We start from the raw sequence: 17275 nt of genomic DNA, 5'->3' as shown, positions 1-17275 counted from the left end.
TCTACTAGCAGGTTGAAAAAAAGATGTTGCGCCAATCCAGAATACAAAATAGCTTCCTTGGCCTTGCCTAGATCTTTAGTCCTTTGGCAGTTCAGCACTGCAGAAAATATGGTGACCACACTGTGAGCTCTGTGACTTCTGTGCGTTGAGATCCTGGGATGCCACAGAGGTTACAGAGGCATATGACAGATGGACAATGGTAAAGTCCAGAGGTGTGAGTGAAGATGTGTCATGCCCACTACTGAACAAGGTCTTTCCCTGAAAGAGTTGGAGTTGTTCAGTCTGGAGAAGAGAAGGCTCTGGGGAGACTTTATGGTGACTTTCCAATACCTAAAGGGGACCTATAAGAAAACTGGGGAGGGACTCTTTGTCAGGGAGTGTAATGATAGAAAAAGGGGAATGGCTTTAAACTTAAAAAGGGTTGATTTAGATTGGACATTAGGAAAAAATTATTTACTGGTGAGGCACTGGCACAGGTTGCCCAGAGAAGCTGTGGATGTCCCATCCCTGGCAGTGTTCAAGGCCAAGTTGGATGGAGCTTTGAGGAACCTGGTCTAGCAGAAAGTGTCTCTGACCATGGCAGGGGGGTTAGAACTAGATGAACTTTAAGGTCCCTTACAACCCAAACCATTCTATGATTCAAAGAATCTATGATTCAATAATTCCTGAAGTTCTTACACCAGTTGTATGAAAACAGCTTCTTAAAAAAAAAAATAAAAAAAATGTACTTTTACTATCATCTCTAAGATGTAATCAGGGTCTTCATGAGAATCATTCAGCAATCATGTATTTTGATGTCTGCCGTTTCAATTATTATTTTCAGTGAAGAAAATATCATACAGTTAAATGTTTTTCAGTTGAAAGTCACACAAGAGAAGACATAGAAAGGAGGTATGCATATGGCTATTTCGCAGCAGAAAATTATATTCAACTTCAATGTCAAAATAAAGAACAGTTCGGTATTTCTAAATCAAATTGTTTTACAGCATTTTATTCCATCAATGATAGTTAGGCTTTTTATGCTGTGTAAGGCCGAAATGAAATACAGATATTCCAGAAACCCACGTAGGTTGTAAATTCTAGTTTCTGACTATGTCTAAATACAACTGAAATAAACAAATTCAAGTGTCATTTTTTTCCTTTTGCAAATATATTGGTTTTACTTAAAGTGTAAATCAATATATGGTGTAAATAAATCCTTGCAATAATTATTTTGAGGAAGAACAGAGGACCAAAAAATAAATAAAGACAGATATGTTTATGGCATTGTCATTTTCTTTTTAAGAAACAAGAAAAAATAAAGTCTTCATAGCTGAAGGGCAGTTTTGCATTCTATTTCCTTGCAGATATCATTTTAGCATTTTTTAAAGTTCACAAATCAAGGCAAGGTCATTTTCTCTTGTTCTCAGTAGACAAAGCATATAGTTTTACTGCAGGGGGAAAAGGGCAGCAAAGTTGATCTGCAAATCTCTTACTTGAGCCTTAGTAATTTTAGACAGGTGCCCTTTGCTTAGTGATATTTTTTTCTTGAAAGAATGCATCTTGGCACAAAGAAGAAAAAAAGTAATTGTAGACGTCTGGCCTTTAGAAAGCCAATGGCTTACAAATTAATTTTACTGGAGGCTGTAGCAATTATAGGACTTGATACTGCCAACCAGATACTCACCTGAACCTCACCGCAGAGTCCATTTGTCTGTTCAGGCTTCTGTTGCAATTTGCTGAGGAAAAACTGTGGATCTTAACATGTCCTAAAAACAAAACATCATAGTTATCTCACTGTTAAAGAGAATCAATTTGCAGGTCTTTGTGCTGATATGCAAAGCTTTTCAGATATCATCATTCCTTACACTGAAAATCACCTCTCACTCTGCAACTGCTATGACTTTCATTTGAAGGTTGTCCCCTCTGACAGCAAAGATGCTGCCAGCTAAGAAGGAGCAGTCATATTCTCCAAAGAGCATGAAACATCTTTATTTATTTATTTTGTAGACTGAAAAAGACTTATGTGCAAATGACAACACCTGTCCATGAAACAAAAACTGTTTATAGAAAGGTACTAGTTCCAGAGAAAGTTTTATCAGCAACGATCAGGGTAAGGGTCCAATTTCTGCTCAATAGTAGGATACTGGAAGTAGTTTGAGAACAGATCAGTAACCAAGAGAAAGCCATTTCAGGTCTGTCCTCTGCCCAGTAATCACAGGAGCATTGAACTCCTGAGTGCTCTAATCCACAGGCCTGCTGCCTACTTCGCAGAAAAACACCCAAAGGACTGAGGAGCTTTTTCAGGATAAAGCAGGGTATTTTTCAAAACCATGAATTGACAGAAAGAAACATTTACATCCCGGTGTGAACAACAATCTTAGTCTTTCTTATACAATTAACGTAATACAAAATCTTCCAAACTTGAAGACCCCTAACTCTGCAATTTTACTTTCTGATCCGGGATACATGGACAACATACTTTTAATGAGTTCAATAGCGTGTGGGATTCCAGAGGCCGTCAAGACCTGGGCAGTGCAGGCATTATGTCTGTGAAACCTTTTGAGACAACTACATGGTGCCTCTAAGCTTGCTTGGGTTTGATGAGACCCAAATTCTGGCATGGCTCCCTGGGAACCTCTTCTATATCATTTCTGAAATTGCCTCTGTCAAACATTTTAAACACACAGCTGATAAAATGTGATTTTAGAGATATTCACCTGCTACAACTCCATATTTCCCTTGGCAGTATGTTTCCCAGCTGCGGAAACTTTACTTTCTGTATTTCTCAAACGTTGAGTTTATTGTTACTTCTGTGCTGTTTTGGGTTCTTAAGTTATCAGCTTTTGAAGTGTTTCTGTTGTTGTTGTTGTTTTTCTAGTAAATAAACCCTAAATTTAAATAATGATTAAACAATAATTCACTAAAGAAGATAGCTGTGGCAGGTTGACTCAAATGTGAGTTTATTTTCCATAATAAAATGTGTCAATATTTATCCTTATTTAAAGCACAATTTTCTCAAATAATAGAGTTAATATTAAGGGACCTATCTATCTTAGGAATACATAAGATGCCATTTTTCATTGTCTGGAGGTTGCAAAGCTGAGAAATATTGTAACTGCTGCTATATGAGCATAGCTCTTGAATCAGCTTCTGTAGGGAGACATGACATTTTTCCATTAATCATTGTTTTACAGCTACTCAGTTTCAGCCATTAACTTGTAATGCCCAGAAGGCTTATAGTGCAGAGAATTTGACTGTTGCCAATGTAAAATTACTGATAAGAGGATGGTTGTTTTTTAAATTATTTTTATTTTTTTAAAGATGCGTAGCAATTTGCCAACGTTTTTAACAGCAGAATACAGAAGGTAAATAATTCTTAAAGGTTTTGAAACTTTTGAAAGTAGTTATAAATTTTCAGTATAAATATTGATAACATTATTACAATATCTTGTAAAAAGATGCTTACACTCAAAATGTGACAGCCTATCAATAGCAATGAAACCAGCAGTGGTCTTGAATCAAAATCCTGGATCTATACAGCCTGAAGTAATGAGATATTCAAAATGCAGCTCTTGATGTTGGTCTTTTCTCTGTTATAAATGTCACCTTAATTTTACCCCATTGGTGTCCCAGACTGAAGCCTTATATTTACAGCTTGGTCATCCCAGGAAGGGGGAGGACATAGCCCTGCAGATGTCATTACTTCATTCTGCACACCAAGGCAAACCAGCAATTTTAAACAATCCTGTTCTGAATGCTTAGCTGGCCACTTCTCAAAGGAAATGAAAATCCTTAAAATCAAGAACTGTATTTTTCTTCATACATAGAATCATAGATTAGCCTGAGTTGGAAGGGACCCACAAGGATCATTGAGTCCAGCTCCTGGGTCCCCAAAAGACCACCCAAAAATCAGACCATGTGTCTGAGAGCATTGTCCAAATACTTCTTGAACTCTGTCATGCTCGGTGCTGTGACCACTGCCCTGGAGAGCCTGTCCCAGTGCCTGACCACCTCTGGGTGCAGAACCTTCCCCTAACCCCCAGCCTGACCCTCCCCTGTCCCAGCTCCATGCCGTTCCCTCGGGTCCTGTCGCTGTCCCCAGAGAGCAGAGCTCAGCGCCTGCCCCTCCGCTCCCCTCGTGAGGGAGCTGCAGGCCGCCATGAGGCCTCCCCTCGGCCTGCTCTGCTCTGGGCTGAGCAAACCAAGGGACCTCAGCAACTCACAGAATCACAGAATCACAGAATTGTAGGGGTTGGAAGGGACCTTAAGAGATCATTGGGTCCAACCCCCCTGCCAAAGCAGGTTCCTTAGAGCAGGCTGCCCAGGTGGGCGTCCAGATGGGCCTTGAATATCTCCAGAGAAGGAGACTCCACAGCGTCCCTGGGCAGCCTGTTGCAGTGCTCCGACAACCTCCCTGGGCACCCTAGTACTCCTCATACATCTTGCCATCTAGGCCCTTCACTATTATCATAGGCCTCCTTTGGACACTCCCTAAGTTTTATGTCCTTCTCACAGTGTGGCACCAGAACCTGCACACAGTGCCCGAGGTGAGGCCGCACAGCGCAGAGCAGAGCAGGACAATCCCTCCCCTCGCCCGGCTGGCAGTGCTGGGCCTGAGGCACCCAGGGCAGGGTTGGCCCTTAGGGCTGCCAGGGCACACTGCTGGCTCATCTTCAACTTGCCATTGACCAAAATCACATTAAACTGTTTGTGCATAATTATTGATGAGTTAGTCCCAATCTCAGTACCTGGGTAACTGTTGTCACCTGCATCACAGAAAATCATCAACATCCGTTTTTTGTTTGCTGCCTGGCTACCATAAAGCTAATAACAACAGTGCCCTGGTCTAAGGTGAAATCCAGTACTAAGAAATAGTGGGCAATATCTAGGTGGTATAAAAAGAGAAATGAAATTATTGGTAACAGCTTTATGTTTGAGGACTTTTGCAAGAAAGGATCATGGCTGAAACTGGTTCCTGTGCGTAGGATTGGCCCTCATTTTTCATATGTGGTACAAAACAGCTTACATGGATCACATGCATAAGCCTGAATTCCAGCAACTGTGAATTCTGAAACATAATCTAAATAAAAGGACAAATTACTCCAGATGCCTTCAAATAAATCTAGATTCTCCTGCTCCTGGCTACTGTTTCAAACAGACCAGCTTGCTTTCAGAACTGAAAGTGTATGGTGAATTTGATTTTAAGGTAAATGCTCTCCGTTTTTAACCTAGTTAATTTGTCTGGAAACCTTCCTGCTGATGGCTATCTAGGGTACAGATTGTATTTCAGTCTGGTTTTAAGTGGAGACCTCAAATAGCTCTCCCACATAACATGGAGTAAGTAACCTTCCACTGGCAGAGATGGCAAGAAGCAGCTGAACTTTTGTTACACCAAATATAACATTTATTTTGTCAGGATCCATTGTGTTTTAAGGACATTAATGAATTCATTTGTTGTAATTATATGACTGCTGTCAAATTCTGTATTTTTTCTCAGGCAGAGCCAGCTTGACCCTAATATATGGGAGGCAGCCACTTCAAACAGGTTTCAGTTTGGCTTTCCTTCAGCAGGTACACTATTATCTACCGCAAAATAATATAACTTACAGCTTCTTCATTTAATCTTCACTAATTCCTATCCAGTTTTCCGAAGAGGACGCAATTATTTGGGCTTATCTGACATACTCCTACGAGTCTAGACTGGTGCTTCTGATGCTTCCAAACTGCACAGAAGAGTGAAATTGTTAAAAGTAGATGTATTTGTACTAGTCACATGGGATGTCTTTCAGCTGAAAGAAATGGCTCCAAAACATTTCTTTATATGCAGCAGGTTTATTGGCTTCGCTTTCCTTGATTGGTGAAGAAAGCTTATCAGACTTGTTCATGGCTACACTGCTGTGCTTAAGACACCTGCTGAAGATACCTGCAACCAGTCACACACATATGTGTCCTATATTTCAGCCTGACAGCCAGATGTGGTACATCTGCAGCACCTGAGGGAACTCCAGACACAGCTGGGATTTGCATTCTCCCTTGCAGACTCCAAACTGGATGCCCTCGATTTCTACAAGGCAGATTTACCGAGGCTTTATCAGGAAATGTCCCCTCAGCTCCAACTGGCATGGTGAATGCCATGTGTCACGTGCAGGAGGGAAAGCTGTGATACCCTTCAGTGCCAGGAAAGGGGACTCCAGGCCCAGCAGTGTGACAGCTGTGCTTCTCCCAGCATCCGAGTTCAGCATTGAGGAGCAGCATGGCAGAGCAACACACACCAGCTGAAGCAATGATGTCACCCAAATCAGGATGGCTCTCACATGTCCTTGCTCTGGTAATCATGGTGAGGGGACATGGGGATCAGGGGGGTTTGCAAGATTTCATCCCAAACCCCAGATGTAGCATGTGAGTAGTATATGCCATACACACATTGCCTAAATCTAGCACAGCTCTGTGGCCTTGCTGGTCGGACTGCAGGCAGCAGTTATCTGACTCCCTTTCTCACGTACATCCATCATCACTTTCCCTTCCTACTTCTTTCCCAGTGCCTAAGGGATGGGGTCCCCTTAATGAACTAATCTTGTTTCTGAAGCTCTTAATTTTAATCTTTTCTTGACCTCCTGGGGTCAAGCAAAATCATTGCATGATCATCATGGTTTTATCATTATCTCAAATATATTAGCAACATGTAAGTGGTACAAAATTATTTTTTGATCCAGGATGGATGCACTGCTTTTCCCTTGGCAGCACAGACTGGGGGACCTGACAGCACTGAGTGTTCAGGACAGCACTGTCTCTGTTGATCATACCCTCTTCCCTTGGGCATCAAATATAAAACACCTCCTTAGGTCCACTTTTACATTAACTCTGGGTGGAAGAAGTGGTGACTTGCCTAGGAACATCTCCCACGCAGGCAAAAAATTGTTTGGGAAATCATCTCACTTTAAAATACACCTTTTATACATAAATTAGGTGGAATCAGTGTTGAAACCAAATCCACTACAAAGTGAAGTGAAAAAAATAAAGGTCCAAGAAAAGTATTAAAACACAAACCTTTTTGACTTCTTTTTTTCCCAAGCATTTAGTGATGTTTCACTTTTATTCTACTATCAGCAGGATGATTCCTCTGAAGAGGGTTGTTGATAGATATGGCATGGAAATCAGACATATGGCTAGAAAAGATATTACCTTGGAAAACTGTCCCACAGAACCATTACCTAGGTGGCTAAGCTGAAGTAAGCATTAGACAAGGGAAAAGGGACTAGATAAAAGAATACAATACAGGCTTTAAACAAAATCAACATTGACTCTTTTTTTTTTTTTTTTAAATGAGTTGCTAATTTGATTCCAAGAGGAATATGGCTGGATGTACTTCAGTTTTGAAAGCAGGTAATTCTGTCATTCAGTATACAAGACAGCTTTTCTTCCTCCTCCACTTTTAAGCTAAAAACACTTTTATTCAGCATTTGGATTGAAAGTTATAATTCCCCCTTTAAAAGAAGAGTAGAAGATTTCAGATCAGGCTAGGTGACAGAGGCAAAGATCCCTGAGCTGATGCTACTATTGGAGATGGCTTTAAAACCAAGTGCTTTCGGGGAGAGCATGAGTTCACAGGACAGTGGCATTGTCCTTTTCACATTTTAATTGGAAGGAGTTGTGTCTGGAGAGTGAAGGGGAAGATCTGTGAGAGATATCAACCAGTTTCCTTTCAGGTGAACAATTCTGATACTTATTGTTTCAGTTCTCCTCCACTGCAGATCACCAAACTCTCCAATAAATATGGATAAAGATGCATCATACTCTTACAAACAAGCCCTGTTGGATGTGTGTTTGCATAGCAGTCTTCCTTTGTTAGGAGTGAGGAGGCTGTCATGGTACCCTTAAGAGTCCTTTCAGAGGGACAACCCATTAATTTGTGGGTTGTGGTGAGACCTCAGAGTATGCTCAGGTTATTTTCCAGCAGGGGACTGTGACTTAAATACCGTGTTGGATGGTAACCTCCATCATCATTAACTTTTCATTCCAAATAGTGCTTAAGCAGGTATCCTCACAAACGAAACTAGTAGACACAGGTAGCAATGTCTGATCAGTTGCAGGTTAAATCAAACTTGTTCAGCACAAGGGATCCAGTTGTCTTTGTGCCTAGGACAGCTGAGATCCACTGCACATCCCAGACAGACCGACAGCAAGACAGAAAGGTTGTAAATGGAATAGGAGGGGAAATGTCCACCTTAGCCAGAGCAAACATAGCACTGAGTAGGTGGCTCCAAAATGAAGCAAGGTTTCATGATCCAACCTTTTAGAAAGTCAGGGGAACAAGGGATGTGATCCCTGAGAGAAGAAAAACACCTGCTTAAGTGAACTCTTCACTGTCTCTGCATGAGGCCGTACTGCAGAGTGCACTCACAGCCACCCACTCAGGGAGTGTCCAGGGCTCCCTCACACCACTCTGCACTGCACCAACATTGTGCTGATCTCCTGGCCTTCACCATTAATCCAAGCAAGACCTGGGTAAACATCTTTTGGCATACAGCTTTGCAGACGAGCAAATCTGAGCACATTTGTAAAGTAATTAACTTCCTTACAAATTACTAAGATCTGCTTCTCTAATCATAAAACCCACAAAATACAAATAGCACTAGCTTTCTCATTACAGAAATGACCCTGTTGCTATCCACACTGTTGTCATTTTGCTAAGATAGGCTATAAGGCTTAGAATTTAGAGTCATAATCATCATTCTTCATCCACCCCCTTCAATGGTAAACTTCTGGGGACAGATCCTCAGGTTCAGGGAGATTGTTGTAAAACTGAAGTAATGCTATTTCTTCCAAAGAGAGAGAGAGAGAAAGCAGAAATCTCTCTTCTGTCTCAAAAAAAAATAATTTGCCCTTCTTTAGTAATAGTTAACACAAACCAATAGTTCATTTTCAGATTTGGCTCTCAGTTGCTGCAGGAATCTAGCAAAGAGAATCTCCAACTTGGAGACATCAATGAAAATTACCCAGGTAAAACAATAGCTTACTCAAAGCAACATATACTGCATATCCTTTGATTTTATTACATGCAAACACAGACTTGAATAAATAGATGGGTCAAGGGAATAGATGGGAGAAGTTGCTATGAAAAATTGAAACTAACTTTTCAAGCTCTCTTTTGATTGCTTTTCATAAGAGTTTCTATTATAAGAGATCGTTTAAAAGGCTTATCTTTCTAGTAAATGGTCTAAATAAAGACTCATATGAGTTGACCAGTAGAGAGGAAAATTAATAAAATATGACCTTCCTGTCATGTGGGACTTCCTGTTCAGTGGGACTTGAGTTGCATTAAGTTAATAAAAGCATTTGTTTCCTCTTCACATAGTCTTTAAAAAAAGGTTCCTGCCTGTTATGTTTCAGCATCAAGCTCATGCTCCATCAGTCAAAAAATAATCTTTTGTATGAAAAGACAGCACGATGTGTATGATTTAAATTGCATGACCATGTCAGAATAGTGTTCTAAAATAGAATTTTATACTTTGAGCTGTACTCAGCAGTCAAAGAACGACTCAGGTCATTTCCAATCTGTATCATGTCAGAAGAATACCATTTAAACTTTTGTATTACTAACCACACACATCTTTTTGAAACAGGATTTCTCTTGCTTCTAAGATTGGGGAATACTGGTATGGAGTCCAGGCTTCTTGTATTCTACAGATGGAGCCAGCAGAATTCTTTCCCTCCTGCTTTTCTATCAAGATTTATTTACATTCCTCCTAAGCAAAAGAGGTGCAAAAAACAATGATTTCTGGAAAATTTCATGGGGATCAGAGGGAGAGTGGGGTGTTATTGAACAGATAAATTAAAAAAGTAAATAATCCATGTATTAGTTGCGCTGTGCTGTGCAGAATAGTCCCATTGGGTCTCAGCCAGTAGAGCCAAAGTTCAAGAGAATAACTCAATGTTTCAAAGAGAGTGAAAGAGTTGTAAAAGTAGAAAGGCCACTAAGCATTACTACTGGATATTGGATACCCATAAACATATAGATTAAATCAATAAGCACCCTTAAAAATCAACTAGAACATTGTCACCAATTACAGCAGACCAGATGTTCAGGCAGAAAGGCATAAAAACTGCAACAGAAAGATTTGTAGGAATGTTAGCAAGGGTGTATTGTATCAAAGTCCTTATGTGTAAAAAATATATGTACTTACCAAAAATGGTGCTAAATGAAAGGTGAGTCACCAAGTATATACCATGATTTAAGAAAACACCTCCTGTATTAACTGACATGGTGCTAGCACAAGTGGATGCAAAGAAAGAAGTAAGCATTTCAAGCTTATATTCAGCCATGAGTTTAATCTGTTTGCTCTTCCTCCTCAGAGACAGAGTGAGATGAAAATAGTAGGTGGGAAATGGTCTTGGTTTAAGTACAGTGTCACTTATCTATTATTTTTTGTAACATATTTCTGATCAAAATCCTATGGCAACAAATGATGCTGAAGGATCTGAGGAAGAAATAGATGACTAAAGTAAACCCCACACCTGTGGAGATCTTCAGAATGAAGTATTAATCTAATCTCATCTAAAGTTGAAAAAAAAATCATTTTAGATAATGAAGAGAGTAAACACAAACATTCCTGTCAGATTTACTACACCAGTTAACTATTGTTGCACACATGCTTAACTCTGATAAGAGTCCTCTTTGAAATATACTCATTGCAGCCTCAGAAATACATCACAATGTCCTGCACTGTAATTAACTCAACATTTATTAATTTATCAAGACTCTTGAAACAAGCATGTCTAATGGCCTTCTTTATTAATACATTCAAGAATGTTTAAAATTTTACTGCCTTTTAAACAAGAGTTCTAATAGGATACAGTATCAATTAATGGTCCTGTTAAAAGTCAGCTGGTATTTTTACAATAGCGGCAGAACTCCTTGTTATACATTAAAAGTTATGGAGCAATCATAAGGTTTGTGGTTTTGTTTGGAAAGGTGCATTGCAGTGATATGCTGCCAAGATTTAACAAGCATCTCCCACAAGACATTTCTTCCTTAAAAAGATGGTAAAAAAAAAAATACTTTGGGGCTTGCCCAGGAAAGGAGAATGAGGGAATAGGAATTCCATTAGTGTTTTTTAAAAGTAATATGCTTCTCCAAAGCCCTGCAGATTTAAGTGCACTACACTGCACTGTTTTTGTTTGGTTCTTCAAAAACAGTGCTGATCTTAATGTCTGCATTCAGTTTTTGTCAGGTTTTGTTGTTGTTTGTTTTATTTTGTTTTGATTTTATTTGTTTGGTTGGTTGATTGGTTGTTTCTGGGGAGATCACCTGCTTGAACCAAAGTGAGATTAATATATATCATCACCCTGATGCTCTTTACTCATGGAATTCCTAACCTTTGGAAAAGCGATGCAGCATGGTGAAGGCTGGTGTTGAAAAGCCTTAGTCAGAAACAGTAAGAGCAAACTTGATAGCTCAGTTGTGCTAAAGCAGTCTTGTTTTGGAAGTAGAAATAATGAACCAAAGGCACAAACAGAGATGACCAGAATAGCTGTTCAACAAAGCATGCTTTTCTTTCAAAGACGAAGTATTCTATATGCAGACTGGTTTTCACTCTACTTTCATTCAGATGTTTTCTTTCAAAGCCTGAAACTTGGCAATGATATAGGTACAACTAAATAGTTGACTACTGTGTCAGTTAAAGCACTGGCCTGTGATATGAACAGCACAACACAAATGCTCTACCCTTTGTTTTACAGTGACATTCATCATGATACCTATAAAATAATGAGACTGAATGAAGCATGATGAATTAGCAATGAAACTCTTTTTCTTCAATATTGGCCAATAAAATCATATTTTACTTACTCAATGGACTTAGCTGAAAAGATTGCTATAAACTTTATGTCAGATACACTAAGTCAGTTGAAAATATTTTTATTTCCTTTGTGAATATGTCACATAAATTTCCATGAGCCACTGAACGATGAAGAGCTGAACACAATAAAATAGGAAATGACTTGGTAACTCAAGCATAGTGGGTAATGTATTCAAAGACCACTAGATACCAGGAGCTACTGCTTCAGATGTGGTAATCCTCTGTACTTTTATCTGCTGAAGAAACCGTTTACGGTACTGGAAGATCATGACTTTCTCTTTTCCTTTCTTCTTCTGATGGTGAAGCAGACTCTTTTTGCAGGGGTAATAGCATAGACAGGCTCGCACATACTGAAAGAGGCAAATCTTATGAGGTTCTTACTCCATAAAACAACTGTTCCAAGAAATTACAAGTTTGTTAATGAATGACAAACTTAACACTGAACTGGAAATTCTCAGGTTAATAACAGCTAACTGTTGTTTAAAGGAACTCAGCTATTCCTTCATTTACCAAACATTTAAAAAGCATCCTGAGTTTGAGTACACGCATAACTTTTATTCATGTGCATTAAATTTTTCCCAGTAAACCTTGCTGATGTTCAGATACTGAGTCAGGCCTAGGATACTGTGCACCAAGACCTTGAGTCATGAGGTTTAACTATGACAACCTTTTCCTCCTGGTACTGTGTAGTATAGGGCTTACCTTATCCTTCAGGCAGGTCCCAATGCTATAGGTGGCATATGATACAGGTAGGCTAAGAAGAAGAGTTTCTACAGTCAAATATCCACCAGGGAAAATGCTCTGCTGTGGGCTATGGTAAGTCAGCTGTAGATACCCTATGCATATGCTTGTCTGTGCATTACTGTGGGTGGCTTCAAGACCAAAAGTACTCTTGTATGTGTCTTGATGAAGAGGTAATGTTATCCTGCAGACATTTCTAGGGGTCATTTACCTACAAAGTAGAGAGTATTGGGCCTTCATCTTTCTCTTGTGCCCCTGGAGTATGATGACAGTACAAGAAGAGACACAGGTTCCTTCTCAGGAGGGTTTGATGTGACCTGCTGCTGTCTTGAGACCACTCTGGTTAAAAGGGGAAGTCCAGCCCATAAGTGTGGTGCAGAGGTGTAAGGAGACAGTCAAATCAGTGCTGAATAAGAAACAGTGCAGCCATGCTTAGACTGTCTTTTCCCACAGATGTGTTTTTCTTCTTGCTAAACTTGTTTGTTCCGTGGATTTTATGCAAAACTGGTGATAATGATGCTGACACAGGGCTAGGAACCATCTCAAGTCGATCCAGTACTGCACTGAGCCATGTAAACAGACACTCAGTTTCTGAGACTTCACAAATCTACACTTCATTACCCTTTCTTCCAGAGACAAAGAGAAACAGAAACAAATTGCTTAGCTTCAAGGGAATGACTTGTGCTGTTTTAAGAGCTGCTAAATAATACTTAGTGATCCCATTATCATCCAGTTATAACACAGTTATGACTTGTGGAAGGGATTGACTGCCCAAAATTCTGTCAGCTTTCTGCAGCTATCTCAGCTGGTCTAAGAAATGATTTTGTCTCACTATATAAAATGTGCTGCTTGCATCCCTCATACCCACCCATAGCAACCAGCTCCTCAGTTGCATAAATGAGGCTATAGCAGTTTCCTTAAGTTTCCTCCAATGAATAAACCCAAATGCTTGATAGGTTATCATCACACTTCCCTATGTGTCTTTTTCACTGTTTTTGACCAATCGTACGGTAGTGTTGTTCATGTTTTTGCTTTTGTTTCAGATTATAAAGACAAAAGGAGTAATATTAGCAGCCAATGGCACTTAGCAGGGCTTTAGATTATTTGGGTTTAGTTCTTTCAAGGTCATACCTGCTTCTGTGAAACTCAGGCTTAATCCCTCAAATCTCCATCAATAAGGAGGGGATAATAATTTCTTTGCCTGTCTAGTCTGCTTGGATTAACACCCTGCAGGAGCCTAAATAATTTCCTGGCAAAGCACACTGTACTTTTGCATAGGGTCTGAAGGTACCATTATAATACACAAAATTATTAATAAAATCTCTTTCTTTTCCCTCAGAAAAAGCTCTTTGATTTAAAATCAATATTGAAGTTTCAACTTCTTCAAAAATCTTTTATTGCCAATTAGGATGCAGGATGCAAATTAACTTGATAACTGCTAATTGTGGTAGGGACCTGTAAATACAATCATGAGTGAGCAGGGGGATGCACATAATGTGGTTTTGAAACCTGCCACTGTCACTGGTTATTTTTCCAATGTCCTTTGGCTTCACTATCTTTAAAATGGAAAGAGTAACAAGTACCTTCCACCTTAATCACTTTGGACCATAAACTTTCTATGTCCTTCTCTGAAGAGCATCTCCCTGCCAGCTAGTGGAGGCTTCAGAGCGAAGATCAGCAGCCACGTTGTTCATACTTTGAAAGGGAAGAGTCAGTCATGTAAGATAGCAACAGTGACTATCAAGCTGCCTGAGATAGCTTCCAGTGAGCAGCAGAAGAAAGAGGTTCACATTCTACCTGCTACTTCATGGCATTATCATCTTACCACAAAGCCATTTCAATTTTAAACCCTGTTAAAATCTAAAGACTTTAAAAAAAAAAAAAAGTTTGGAGAATAAAAGGTAGAGATTTTTCTGCTTTCAGGCTCCTCAGATTCTATAACACTAAAGTTGTCCCTGCTGTCCCTGCCATCTCAAAGTGGAACTGACATTTTTAGTGTAAGTGAAAGAGCAAGCTCTGTTTGTCACAAAACGTGGATGTGAAACTTCTAAAAAATATTAAAACATTATGAGACTTTTACAGAACAAAATGATGAATCAAAACATCTTTTCCAAACTTTTCCTCTGTGAATCCCTGACCATCCTCTCTGTTCATGGTTCACTTGTAGATTCAAGTCCATAAGAGTTCAGCCACATTGTTTTGGTTTCTACACAACTAACTGCAATTTTGCCACATAAAAAGCAATATAGAAGAGACTTATTTGATGTCTCTCTGGCAAAAACATTTAGCTTGGACCCATGAAGGGCAGTGAATTTTGGTTTCTCTTTTCAGAGTCCCTGTGATAAGAAATTGTTTCCTCTTATGACTGATACCACAAACTGAATGGCCGTAGATAGGGGCAAACCTCAAAATTACAGGGAACATCTCCAGCTGTGCCCACTTGTTCTTTACATATCCATTTCTGAACCAGCAATGTCAGAGCAGCAACTAATCGGGACGATTTGTACTTGGTTTATGGCTGCCTGGCTCAAACACAGAATTTTGCGGTCAGGAGAGCACTTGCTGGTCATGTGTTTGACCTTCTTGAGGTATCTGATGGAGGGAGGGGAAAACCTAATGCCAATGGCACAATTACTGTGTCTCACAGGGGCTGGGATGCTCCTGAACCCAAAAGGACTGAAAATATTCTGCTGCCCTCTTTATGTCATTGTGCTGAAAGCAACCTGTGGCATTAATTCCAAGGGCATTCTGGTCAGAAGTAGCTTACACCAGTGCCAGGATATGGGTTAACACTCATGTGAATCCATCACTCTTAAAATAAAGTCTATGATGAACAAAACTTTGGGATTCACTGAAACCTAGTGGAAGCTGTAGAAAAGCATCAGTAAGTCAGAAAGTACCTTGGAATAAGTCCAACATCATGAAAAAGGGCTAAATGTCAGTTCCTGATGTAACTTCTTCCTAATAGTACCCCATAAGTGTTTAGAAACACAAATAAGTGAATTAATGACTGCCGTGGATCCACCACAGCAAACAGGTCAGGATTCACTGTGAGGTGCCCTAAGGCATCCAGGATGTCCCCAGGGAGCTATCAGGTATGATGCAGAACCTTCAGCAAACCATGATTTGCAGGATCCCCAGTGATGTGTGAAGTGGCACTGACATCCCACTTGAGAAACAATGAAATAACAACACCCTTTCTTGTGTAAGATGTAAACAGCTGGATTTGATGATCCTAGAGGTCTTTTCCAATCTAAATGATTTTATGACTATGATTCTGTGTTCTACACAGTAAAAGAGCATGTCTTCCTAGACAGATTTCCAAACAAAACAACTGCATGAGAAGTGAGGGGAAAACAATTATCATCCTGTTTTTACACAAATAGATAGAAAGAGACAGTCAGAGTGCTCAGAGGCACTGAGAAAGTTTAGAGTTCATAGACCAGTCCCATGCTTTGTTCACCAGACCACACGTCCATGGTCCTGTTCTGTGTCCACAGACACCCCACAGTAGGATGCACCAACTGGCAAAGGGATGATGCCTTACCCAACTATTTCTCAAATGCTGTAATGGGATTGGGGTTACAAGGGTGTGCAAAAAACATAGCCCCTTTTGGGTCTTCCAAATTTCACCAGTGAGATGCTGTGTCAGGAAGACAACCTAGATGAAGGAAACATAAATATAGCCTTAAGTCTGCTTGGATCCCCTCCAGGACCTGCGTTAAGTACCGCTGGCTGAACATAAGAATTTTATCCCTTTCCTCCCTATCCTCCTCAAACAGTGATGCTCCTGTGCTGCTTTTAGGCCACTGCACATAACAGTCATGCCAAGAGTCAGGACGTCCTGACTCTGTCCATAATGCAGGCTGCCCATCAGACAACATCATTTATGTGTGGTTAACATGGACACAGAAATGGTCTGCTCCCAGAGCCAAAGAGACACAGCCAGTCATTAATTATTTCTATTTCTTCAGAAACTTCAGAGAAATAAATAGTCATGGAAGCTCACATCAGTGTCTGGACCTCACGTAGCAGAAGACACAGCTTCTTTTGAGCCCATCCCCTCAGGACTCTCAAACTCCTTTCATGAACATGACAATTAATGCCTTGCAGACAGGACAGACATTGGTGGATTATGGATCCTCAGTGAGTTATTGTGAGGTCGTTATTTCACCCATCCTCTTATAATTTAAGATTTTCCCTCTTTGATTTTACATTTCCTCCCCTGCAAGACATAATTTTTCAGCTTCACATGCAGGGGTGAGTGTTTGTCTCCAAGCAGCCTCTCCTATTCCAGCTCCCTCCTCCCAGGACTCGCTGTGAATAAGATTTCTCTGTCTGAGACAGCAGTCACTGAAGAGCCTCAAGAGTTCCGTCTCTCGTCCTCCTCCTGCTTTGATGCACTGATTATCCTCTTGTCGGATCAATAGCCCATCTGCTTTTAGGAGTTTTCCAGCATTCTGATGTTAAATTAAAACAGAGAGAATCAATTCTCAGTTAATTTCCCCAACCAAACAATTTATATCTCTCATCTGATCCCCCATCATGCGAATTATGTAACGCTGACATGCTATCAGGCTTCCCAGACAAAGTAAGCACTTTTATAATGCTGAATTACCCTCTTTATTAGTAACTCTCAAATGTGACAAACTGGGAGATTTATTTTATAATGTTGTCTAGTCTTTATTTGAATG

General features: G+C 40.0%; 1 long non-coding RNA gene across 6 annotated transcripts in view; it reads right to left on the bottom strand.

Annotated features, from left to right (window-relative positions):
- Positions 1 to 1759: 1759 nt before the first annotated feature.
- The window catches only part of LOC310894529, a 114682-nt gene continuing 99166 nt past the window's right edge, over positions 1760 to 17275 (bottom strand). For 4 of the 6 annotated variants that reach the window (XR_014579985.1, XR_014579986.1, XR_014579988.1 and 1 more), the window contains exon 3: positions 1760 to 17275. This exon is cut by the window's right edge. This is a non-coding gene — a long non-coding RNA (uncharacterized lncRNA). The other 2 variants (XR_014579987.1, XR_014579989.1) reach the window with 1 other exon arrangement.

Source organism: Anser anser (genome assembly GCF_964211835.1).
Source record: "Anser anser genome assembly, chromosome: 2".
NCBI lineage: Eukaryota > Metazoa > Chordata > Aves > Anseriformes > Anatidae > Anser > Anser anser.
This window is presented reverse-complemented; position numbering and strand designations above follow the sequence as displayed.